Raw genomic sequence first — 12,208 nt, forward strand, 5'->3', positions numbered from 1 at the left:
GTGGCCTAGGAACAAAAGGCCATACCATATGGCTTAGGTGTGTAGTAGGCCATCCCTTCTAGGTTTGTGTAAGTACACTTTGTGATGGTCACACCAAAACCAAATTAGCTTGTTGATAGCTGTTGTGAGACCTTGGTTCTTGTCTTCTTAGTTTAAAAGAATTTAAACAAGAGACACACAGCAAAGGAGACGCAGCATAGAGTAATTTGTTGCAAAAGGAAAAGAATATTTTGAAAGTTAGGTGCAGAATAGACAGTACCTCCTGAGAGAGAGAGAGAGAGGATTCAAGACGGGCTGTTCGTAAGGATCAGATAGCAAAGAGTGGCACTAGGGAGGCTCCCTTTATGGGAGTCTTCAATGATTATTCATAAGGAGGTGGAAAGAGGTGTTGCAAGTAAGCATGTTCTGGGCAGTCCTCTGGGTGCACCTGAGCAGTAGCTGTATAAGCTTGTTCATACATTGCATAGCTCATTAGCATCTTAAATCTCCACCCAGGGATGTGTTTTTTACTGTTATAATGAGCAAAGGGTCAGTTTGAGGACAGGTGAAGTCAAAATGCACAGAGGGGAAGTCCCTACTATAGATAGCTTTGCTTTAGTCAGCTCAATTAGAATGTGAATGCTGAATCTTATTGTATTGACTGTTCTGCCACCACTGTTGCTGCATCCTGAGAACAGGGTCACTTCTTTGACTACCTATCCTCCCTCAAGCTAATGACACATTTCTCAGGATGTATCCCCTTCATTATGAAATACATGAACAAGTTAAGGAAATTGAATTGATAATTTTAACACTTCTGAAAATATTTCTTGAAGACCAGATATTTTCACAGGAATCCTTTCTTTCTTTCTTTCTTTCTTTCTTTCTTTCTTTCTTTCTTTCTTTCTTTCTTTCTTTCTTTCTTTCTTTCTTTCTTTCTTCTTTCTTCTTCTTTTTTTGACAGAGTCTTGCTCTGTTGCCCAGGCTGGAGTGTAGTGGCATGATCTGGGCTCACTGCAACCTCTGCTTCCTGGGTTCAAGCGATTCTCCTGCCTCCGCTTCCAGAGTAGCTGAGACTACAGGCACACGCCCACCATGCCCAGCTAATTTTTGTATTTTTAGTAGAGATGGGATTTCACCCTGTTGGCCAGGCTGGTCTCAATCTCTTGACCTCACGATCCACCCGCCTCAGCCTCCCAAAGTGCTGGGATTACAGGCGTGAGCCACTGCACCCAGCCTTTCACAGGAATATTTTACCAAAAAATTAAAGAGGAATTAAAACCAATTTTAGCTCACACACCACACAAAAAACAGCCATGAAAGATTTGAGAAAATTGTAAAATATACCCAATTTAGATGACATGAGGAAATTTTTGTTAATTTTATTAACTGTGATAACAATATTGATCTTGTAGAAAAACGTCCTCAATCATCAGATCACCCAGGATGGACTCCATTTGCAACTGCAGGTGCATGCATGACTGGGTGAGCAGTGGATGTGACTATGCACCTTCCATGCATCTCTGATTATAGGGGAAATTGTTTGTCCTTCACTTCCTGTCTTCACTCTTCTAGCAGGCAGGGACATGGAAAAATCAGTGACCCAGCACGGACCCAGCAGATGAGGCTAATGTCTTAGGGCATGCAGGAGGAATCCAAGCCTTTGAAAAGTCTTCTGGAGCAGAGACCCCTCCTGGTATTGTATGAGTGGGAAACAGGACATATTTTGGTCAAAGAGAGGGGAATATCGGCCAATTTCAGATCCTTGGGACAATGTCTAGCAGAAGGGAATATTTCTCTAATTAGCACAAATTTGCCGTATAGGCTGATAGTGGCCCTGTCTTCAGGGCCTCAGATTTACTTTGATTCTTTTAGACTAATCACCTTGTCTAATGACAAGACGTCTTCAATAACATCCCAACATCTCCCATTGTTCCTCAAGTTCTAAGTTTCCCTTCTGTAAAACTCCAAACTACTGGATGTTTGAAGCAGGAAAGGAGAGTATAGATGAACAGAAATTTGCACGTAGTAAATGTGCAGAGGGATGTTGTGGTTATTATTGGTCAAATATCAGCATCAGGACACAGAAGAGGCTCATGCTGTGACCAGTCATGGTCCCCAGGGGGCCTGGTCCAGTCTTAAATGCCTTTTCTGATTTTCCCACAGCAGATGCCAGAGTCTGCTGGGATGAGGTCGCAGATGTGATGGAAAAGTTTAGGATGGAACAAAAATGAGTCAGAGAAAGAACAGCAGGAGGGCCGATCTGACAAGGAAGGCAGAACATAAGTAACCGTCTGAGACAGAAGGCAAAACACAGGACTCCAAGAACAGATGATCTCCCTGACTCCCTCTTCCTCCTTTAATATATATTTGTGTCAAAAGTTCTACCAAGTTGTACATCAAACTCTTAGTAACGGTGACTGTTGGAGTGTGGGATTTGGGGTAGACAGCTGACTTTAAAAATCTACTCTATATTTATAGATTTCTAGGTTATGTTATAACAAGCATGACTATTACTATTAACATTAAGGAAAGAGACAAAATTTTAAAGTCGGGAGTAACCTCACCAAGGGTGGCCTCTGAGCTCTGCTCCTTCTGGTGGGCTGAGACCTCTAGGGCAAGGCTTTTGCTGACCACTGCTGCCCATCATGCTCCACCTGGTAGGTGAGCACATCATCCCTGTGGACAGATACGTTCACCAGGAGCCAGCTTGTCCAGTTGTAGGTGCCATCCTTGTTCTCAATGAGGATGGAGGCTGTTTCTATCTGGGACACATTTCTGTTCTCCAACCAGTTCAGCTGTAGGTTCTAGGGGTAGAAATTCTTCACCTGGCAGGTAATGTTCACCTGGTTCCCTGCCTTTATGGGCTGTTGAGTTACCTCCAAGAAGGGTGGAACTGAAACAGCACAGGGCAGAAGCTCTGACCTTGTGGTACAGGTAGATCACAGGGAGGGCTCCATAACTTAGCTCCCACCACCACGGTGAGGGCATTACCAGGACAGTGATAGGCAGGCAGCAGGTGCTCAGACATTCAGGGTGCTCTTTGCATATGAGTGAAATTATTAACCACAACACCCAGCACATAGTAGGTGCTCATGGACTGGTAGCTCCTACTAGGCTAAGAATGAGTGAAATCTGCAAGCACAACCCCTGGCATGCAGTTGAAATGTCATAACTGCAGCAAAATCAATGAAATCACCAGGCACACAGGGGCTTGGCTCATAGTAGGTGCTCATTAATTGTAGTTGCTCTTGGTGAAATAAATGAAACTATCTAGCACAGAGCTTGGCACCTGGTGGGTAGACGTCTAGCTGCTGCCATGAAAATGATGGTAAGTGACCAGTACATCTAGGTGCATAGAAGGTGGGCAGCACAGTTAGGAATTAGATTCCAGGAAATCCAAGCCCTGGAGTAAAAGCCAGAGAGGGGCAGGCTTGGCAGCCAGATATGGGATTGGGCTAGGAGTGAGGATTCTCTACCTTGAATGGCTTCAGACAAGTTTTCAGCCCCACAAAGAGGGCCCCCCTGTAAAGTGATATGGGCCACCTCGCAGATGACCTGAGGGCAAAGGTCTCCAGAGGCCAGCACCATCCTGGCTGTGCTGCAAATGCTATATGGCATACTTTCTCCTGCAGGGTCCACGTTGATCTGGAAGCCCGAGAGCTCATTCCTATTTTTGGACCATTTCAGGGTGATGTTTCAGGGGGAGAAGCCGTGGGACTCACAGGTGAAGCTCACTGTGTGCTCAGCTGTGGTCCTCACTGCAGTGCTTGATACCACAGGGGCAGAGGGTTTGGCTACAAAAGGAGCATTGATAAACAGGAGACATGACTGAGATGACTATCATTAATGATGAGTGTGTGACACGTTAAGAACCTTCATGGACATTAGTTTTTAATCCTTCTAATAATGTGGAGAGGGCGGTGTCCTCATTTTACAGACCAGGCTGGAAAGGCTCTGAGAGGTGAGGAAGTCCAGACCTGAGTTCAAAGTTCTCCTCTCTAAACAGGGTGACTTCCACCAATCTGGGCACAGGAACAAAGTTACTGATTGGTCTCCCTCTGTGTATTGGCTGGTCCTAGGCTGCCTCCCCTGGAGAGTTCACCAATCTCAGAGAGTGCCGAGACCAGCTTGGTCGGGGAGACCCTAACCCAGCGGTGCTAGAGGAATTAAAGATACACAGAAAATATAGAGGTGTGGAGTGGGAAATCAGGAGTCTCACAGCCTTCAGAGCTGAGAGCCTTGAACAGAGATTTACCCACATATGTATTGACAGCAAGCCAGTGATAAGCATTATTTCTATAGATTATAGATTAACTGAAAGTATTCCTTATGGGAAATAAAGGGATGGGCTGAAGTAAAGGGATGGGTCTGGCTAGTTATCTGCAGCAGGAGCATATCCTTAAGGCACAGATCGCTCATGTTACTGTTTGTGGTTTAAGAACGCCTTTAAGCGGTTTTCCACCCTGGGTGGGCCAGGTGTTCCTTGCCCTCATTCTGGTAAACCCACAATCTTCTGGCGTGGGCATCTTGGCCATCATGAACATGTCACAGTGCTGCAGAGATTTTGTTTATGGCCAGTTTATGGCCAGATTTTGGGGGGCCTGTTCCCAACAAGAGAGGGCATTTACAGAAGCCAATACAGGGAACAATGGTGAAGTGGTGCCATTGTGAGAGCTGGAACCAGGATGCTCAGCCCAGGAGATGGGTGGCCTGACACACCCAGCTCCTCATCTGTAAAATAGGACAGCATTTCTGCTTCCCAGGATGCAGTGAGGATTAAATGGGGCACTGTTTGCTTTGGATCAAACACAGAGGATGCTTCATATAAGTGAACACAGTTCTATCTTTAACCCAAATTTCATGAAAACACAGAGATATCTCTTAGGTATTTATGAATTTGTTCCATATAGTTCATTCTTTTCACAAATATTCCAGCAGGATCTGTGAAAGAAAATGAAGTAATTAAGGCTAAAGCTTTAACATAGAGCTAAGAGTTTGTAAGAGCATTGCATCCACACCTGCTAAAGGTCAAGCCACAGGATGTTGCTGTAGATCTGAGTAACAACTGAAGTCAAGGTACGTAGGATTTTGATCTCTCTCATCCTGGAGTACTTTAAGTAACCAATGAAAACAGGTTTGCAGTTTAGAATTTTTGCCCAGCCAATGAACTGTCTCTAAAACCAACTTTTTTGAAAATCCCCTATACAAAACATTTCCTGCACTGCTGTATGAGACTCTATTCAGCGCTTCTCTGACTCTGTGTACTCAAAGTACAATTCTTTATTTCCCAAATAAATGCTATTTCTTTTGGCCTTTCTGCCAATCATTTTTTTGTTGTTGTTGTTGTCAGCAGGCCTAATCTGTGCCAAGTGCTGCCTTTCAAAAGAGGGAACGTTTTTGGAATCTGGGTCTTCAGTTGGGTCAGGTTTGGGTTGACAAACAAGATCACGGAGTACTGCGAAAGCCAAAAGTGGTTAATTTTTTCATCATTAGTTAATTACAAGAAACACAGACCCAGGCCATCTAAGCAGGCAGATGCTCATCCTGCATCCTGAAAGCACACAGATTAGAGAATCAGAAAAATGAGGACAGTTTCTCTCCATAGACAGGTTCTAAAGGGCATCTCCAAATTGCTAATTACTACACTGCATCTTCTACAACAATCACCAGGAAGCACATTTCACATGTTTGCCTTTGCACATATTAACCTGCTCCCTAACATGTGTCAGACATTTTGAGGGCACAGTAAGGAGGGTGTCACTTGAAGAAGAGAAGTTATTAAGACACCACCAGCGTGGGGACCCTAGCAGGATGAGAGGATGTAATCAATTTCCATTTATGGGAGCCTGATGCCGCCTGCTCCTCTCTTTAATCTTTTTAACCCCCGTCCATGCCTGTGAGGGGGTCCTGATGTGAGCTCCTTTATAGGATGAGGCTCAGAGAGGAGGCCTGGCTGGCCAAGGGCCAAAAGTGGACACAAACCCCACCCTGGTAAGATAAGAGAAGACAAATGAAAAGCACAGAGCCTGGCATGTAGTAGGTACTTAACAAATGACCCCTGTGACTGTTATCAGGTCTGGTCATTACTGCTTCTGAATCTACACATTTATCCTTTAGGCAGCAGAACAAAGAGGAGCAGAAACACCAAGAAAAGATTCAAACCCTGCTCCCTGCAGATCATGACAAACCCAAATGACACAAGGAGCAGAAACCACCAAGTGAGGATTCTCTCCCCTTTTCTAAACAATCCCCTCAGGAAACAAGTTTGGCAAATTGGCTTTCAAAACACAAACAAGATCACAGGCGCCTCCCTCCAGAGGAGCCATTTACAGAAGCTGGAAGCATTTTGGAAGGAGGAGGGAAAAGAGTCCTCCATGACATCTTGGTGTGTGGAGGCAGAGAGGCTCCTGGGGCTGAAGAGTAAGGATTTGCTGGGATTCCAGTGCTTGTTTAAACACAAACATGTTAAAGTTGTTCCGAACACTGACGCTGGGATCTGAGCAGGACTTAGATCAGGCTTCTCCTCCTCAGCCCCTAAGGCCTGCTTCATGGGAGAGGCCCTGGCCAGGCCACTGGGGCCTTTTGAGATGTCTCTGGCCCATGTTGTTCTGAAGCATCCACACCCAGAAAAGCTGCTCTCAATGCTCAACACAATGGGGGACCACTTTTGCTAGGGGGCTGTGTATTAGAATCTTCTGGAGTCGTTGAGAACTTGCATGCCTAGGCTCCTGTCAGACCAATTAAACTGGCATTTTTTTAGGAGGGAGCCCTGGGCTGGATTTAAAGTTTTTTTTTTTCAAATTTCCCAGATGATTCTAATGAGCAGCCAGAATCAAAAGCCACCAGACCCCACCCCAAACCCCATGCATCCTTGAGGCCTGGAGGAGCACCGACCCATCTGAGGCCTCATAGCTTCGGCATCACATAGTTCACATTTATGGAACAGTTACTGCACTCCAGGTGCTGCTCTGAGCATTTAACAGAATTTAACTCTTTCAGTTTCTGTCCCCAGTCTGTGAGGTCAGTGTTATCATCAACAGGTGCGGACACTGAGACTCACTGTGGTAGAGCACCTTGTCCCAGGTCACAGAGCCAGGAAGTACCAGAGCCCGGAAGTGGCCCAGGCTGTTGGGCTCCTGCCTGCCCTGCACTAACCACTGTTCTGCGGAAGCTCAGTAATAACCTGAACACCACCACCATTCAGGACTCTGTGCACATTCTCTCCCGTCCTCACAGAACCCAGAGTGGGTTTGGTGCATGATTATCAGCATTGCACAGATAGGGAAACTGAGGACTCAAGGGAAGGCAAGACTGGCCCAAGATCACAAGAAATAACGGCTTGATTTAGGGGTGCCTACAATGTGCTAGGTGATTTACAGAGAGAACCTCAAATCCTATCCCCTCTCCTAAAGGAGTCATGATGATCACCATTTTACAGATGAGGAAACTGAGGCTGAGAGAAATGAAGGCACTGCCTCCTTGTCCTCCATGTGTCCCAGTGGGCACTTCCTGTGTCCTGCCAAGCACTCATGTCCATTAACAGAGCAAGTGCCCTGAATTCTTGAGCCCCAACACTGACCGCACACCCAATTGTCCCTTCGAGATTCTTGACTTCATGCAATTCTAGAGAAAAGCCTCCCTCCTGGGTGCCCCAGGCCCAGATACCCTGCAGCCATAAAACACTATGGGCTCCTGACAGCCCAAAGGGAGAATGGAAACTCTTGCTCACAGTGGCCCCACTCACCCACTACGAAACGCCTCATCTCCTCATCCTTAGTCCTCAGCACCAAGAAGGGGTGGGTATGTGCTCTGCTGGGCTGCAGGAGGCTCGACTTTGCTCCATAGATGCTGCTGAGTGAAAGAGAAACAGCACAACACGGGGGAAGAGTCCCAAATGCTTCATGTGTGCTGAGACCTGTCCTTTAGGAACAGACTTGACATATAATGAGCCATCTGCAGAACCTTTCTAAAGAGAGTGTAAAGCCAGCCCCTCCCCTACAGACTTTTTTTGTTTGCTTTGTGTTGAATGCTTTTTGCTGTAGAACAGAGCAACGCAAGAGTTTAGAATGAGGTTGGAGCATTTCTTCACACCTTAAAAAGCATAGCTGAGGGTTATAGAGACAGGGGCTGTGAGTCAGGCTGGTGGGGATCAGACCTTGGCTGCCTGACCTGCTCACCACTCAGGTCTCCTCTCTGAGCTTTAGTGCCTCATCTTTAACACATACCCTGTTTGCCCCAAGATACTCTTGTCTCTAATTCTAATGTAACATCATAAACATCTCTGTTACATTAGGACTAGAGACAAGTTCTGTTTAGAAATAACTCCAAGAACAGTTTTTATATTTTATTTTCACATTGAAAATCAGTCAGATTTTCTTCAACCTCAAAGAGCATGTTTATGTAAAATTAAATGAGCTCTGGCAGTGAGCTGCACTTTTTTTTTTCTTTCTAAATGGGTTAAAAGAGGCAACAAATGGCTCCTCCTTCCTAGCACTGCTTATAAGGAGACTCTGGCACAGCTGCTGCTCCCTGCTTCCCTCCCTGCCTCCCTCCTTTCTCATCCAGGGCATCAGTTAGGCTGATAATATGGCAAAGAGGAGTGAGCACTTCACTAGAAGGTAGCAGATTGGGGTCACACCTGAGCCACTTACTCAATGTGATTGTCTAGGGTGGGAACACATCAGCTGGGAACTTGTGTCTTTATCTGTAATAACTGCAAAATCAGGACAAAGCCACCTTCTCCATCTATGGTTAAGGGTTGTTAGGAGCCTTGATTGCTAATCATCTAGGAAGGAAATTAGGCAGTATTCTTATATATGAAAACAAACACACCCTCTGACCTAGCAATGCCACTTCCAGTGGGCATTTGTTACCTGAGTAGGATAACACATGTACAAGGTCACCCACTGCAGGGTTGTTTTAATAGCTCAACATTGAGAGCAACTTACATATTTATCAACAGAATACTGTAAAACAGATTGATATTTTCATAAATTGGACTATTCTGCAGCTGTTAAAGAGTGGAACAGCTCTCTATGTCCTGATGTGGAATCTCAATAAGGAATGATAGGGCTTATGTTTGGAAGAGTTTTTCCAATCACCAATGGGCTTTAGTGTCTGAATGTGAGGTGCATTCTGAGCCTTTGGGAAACCGATGAAAAGGAGAAATGCTGGCTCTCTGGTCAGTGGTTCTGTCTGAGGAGCTTTTATTTAGCTTCTCGAACATAGTCCGTGTTGTTTCTCTTTGTCTAGTCTGAAATAGTTGTTACCTGGGGGAAGTAGCCTTCTCTTGGACTGTGGATTAATTAGTGTCCTGGTCCAGCTCCTCTGAACCATTGGACAGGCCCCACAGGGAGCAGGGAGGTTGCAGTGCAGTGCAGAGTGGACATCTCTCCAGCTGTGACTGACATGAACTTCTCAGGCTGAATCACCTGCAACTCCTCCTTAGCTTTCACTTTCACGACAAAGCACTCATTTATTCATCCTTACGTGATCCTGTGTATTTCCTCATGTGTATCAAAGACTGTCATTGATCGGGTGCACATCAGGAGCAGGGCTTGAGCTCAGCACGTTGCATATATTATCTCATTTAACCTTCACAACAAGTCTGTAACATGAGACTTATTAGAAGTGAGGACAATGAGGCACAGAGAGGTTCAATTTTATGATAGAGCTTTGGGTTCAGGACCTGAATGGAGCTCCTGAGCCCTCCTTGGAAGTGTCATGCTTTGCTAAATATTTTTGCCTTCACTTTCTGACCATATGGAGTGTTGCACTTTCTGGACCATTTCATTGACTGAGGTCATGTAACTGCTTTAGACCACTGAGTTGTGAGTAGAAATGATGAGTATAATATGTGGACTGTGCATTCAAATGCAAGAACTTCTATGGATCACCTTCTCCCTTCCACAGAGACCCACAAGGCTCTGATGGGGTCTGCTCCATCAGCCTGGATCCCTGAGTGACAGTGATATGCAGAATCCCCAACACACAATGAAAATGCAGCTTAAAAAGAAATAACATTGTTTTAAGCCCCTGGGAATTTTTCACCCATAGCATAAGTTTCCTAATGCTGATGTGACTAATGACCAAAACTTGGTGTCTTACAACAAAAGAAATATATCATATTGTAGTTCTGGAGTTCAGAAGCCCAAAATTGTGTGACTGCGTTACAATCAAGAAGAAAAGTCAAGTACGTAAAGGTGAAGAATAAAATGGTACTGACCAGGGTGAAGTGCAGGGAGGTAACAGTGAGATACAGGTCAAAAAATACAAAATTGAAGATAGGTCGGATGAGGAAGTCCAGAGATCGAACATGCCATATATCAATGACTAGAGTTAATAATATTGCATTGAATTTAGTATTTTTGCTTAAAGAGTATATTTCATGGGCTCTTGACACACACCCACATGCAGGGTAATTATGTGAGATGATGGATATGTTCATTTGCTTGACTATAATAATCATTACACTATGTATATGTATAGGAAAGCATCATATATACAATTTTTTTAAAAAACAGCTATGTTTTCTGGAGTCTCTGTTCTTTGCCTTTACTAATTTTGGAAGCTGGTAACATTTCTTTTCTCATAGTTACATCTTCCTATCACTCCAGCCTCTGGCTTGTATCCTCACATGTGCTTCTCTAACTCGTAATTTCCTGCCTCCTCCTTCTTATAAGGACTCATGTGATACATTGGGCCCACCCTGATACTAGACTAAGATATTAAAAGCACTGTCTTCAACATGTTCAAAGAGCTAAAGGAAACAATAGACAAACAACTAAAATAATTCAGGATTATGATACAGTAACAAAATAAGAACTGTAACAAAGAGAAATTATAAAAAGAAATCAAATGAGAACTTAAGAGTTGAAAGTATTACAACTAAAAGTTCATTAAAGGGGTTCTCCAACAAGTGAGCAGGTGGGAAAAAAATCAAGAAACTGGAAGATGAAATCATTGAAATTATTGAGAGTGAGGTATAGATACAACAAAAACGAGAGATAATAGAATCTAAGGGAACGGTGGTACATTATCAAACTGATAAAAGTACACATTACTAGAGTTCTAGGGGCGAAAAGACAAAAAGAGAAAGGGGCAGAAGATTATTGGAGGAAATCATGAACAAAATCTTCCCAAACTTGATAAAATACATGAATCTACAAACTTAAGGTGCCAAGGACACCCAAATTTAACTCAGCGATAAAGTCAAAGAGACCCACATTAAGACACATTATAATCCAACTGTCGACAATTAAAGTCAAAGAAAGAATTCTGAAAGCAGCAAAAGAGAAGCTATTTCTCTCACACAAGAGATCCTTGTAAGATTATCAGCTGAGTTCTTATCAGAAGCATTGGAGGCCATAAGACAGCAGAATGATATGTTTAAAATGCTGAAAGAGGAAAAACCTATCAACCAAGAATTCTACACCTGGCAAACATCCTTCAAACACAAGGGACAAATTAAGATATTCTCAGATAAATCCCAGCCATGAATCCTTGAGTGAATAGCACAATGTCTCCAGGCCCAAACTTCCCTTATCTGTAGAAGGGGTGGCATCAGGTCATGAAAATGAGCACCCACCACCACACCCAATTGGTGTGGTGACAGTTTATGACCACTAAACCTTACCTACAAGAAATGCTAAAATGAGTGCTTTGGGTGGAAATGAAAGGATGCTACATGGCACTCAAAGTTGTATGAAGAAATAAAGATGTCCAGTTAAGTGTACATTTAAAAAATTCATAGTTTCCTGATGCCTCAACATCCCTGAAACAAGCTGTGAGCACCCTACCAATTGACCAAGTACAGCAGTGTGATAAAGCTGGTCCCTGCCACAATTTCCCTTTTTGTCCTCCTCTGCTGTGACCTAGTAGAGTAGTGGCATTAAAACATACCAGTAAATCCATCATGGTTTTTGTTTGGGTCCTCCACCCTAACTCCCAGAAAGACACTTACCTGGGGTTCCAATCTCTCTTGCTTCCCCATCTGCTTGATTGAGCCTGCTTCATGGAAGCTCCTTCCATATGGCTTCCTACCTGGCATGCCATACCCCACTCTCTGGGAACTATGAGTAGAATAAATTGTTCATCTCCATATGCCTCTCCAAATGAAATTTTCACAGCCATGTTAGAGTGTTCTTTACAGACCCAATCAGCAGGACTTACTCTACCATTTTCAACACTAATGGCAATGAGAATGGGATCATTCTAAATTAGGGTG

General features: G+C 44.0%; 1 pseudogene; it reads right to left on the reverse strand.

The window, feature by feature from the left end:
- Positions 1-12,208, reverse strand: part of LOC116460977 (signal-regulatory protein beta-1-like) — a 40,631-nt pseudogene that overhangs the window by 1,744 nt on the left and 26,679 nt on the right.

The sequence above is a fragment of the Hylobates moloch genome, unplaced genomic scaffold (assembly GCF_009828535.3).
Source record: "Hylobates moloch isolate HMO894 unplaced genomic scaffold, HMol_V3 SCAFFOLD_21, whole genome shotgun sequence".
Classification (NCBI taxonomy): domain Eukaryota; kingdom Metazoa; phylum Chordata; class Mammalia; order Primates; family Hylobatidae; genus Hylobates; species Hylobates moloch.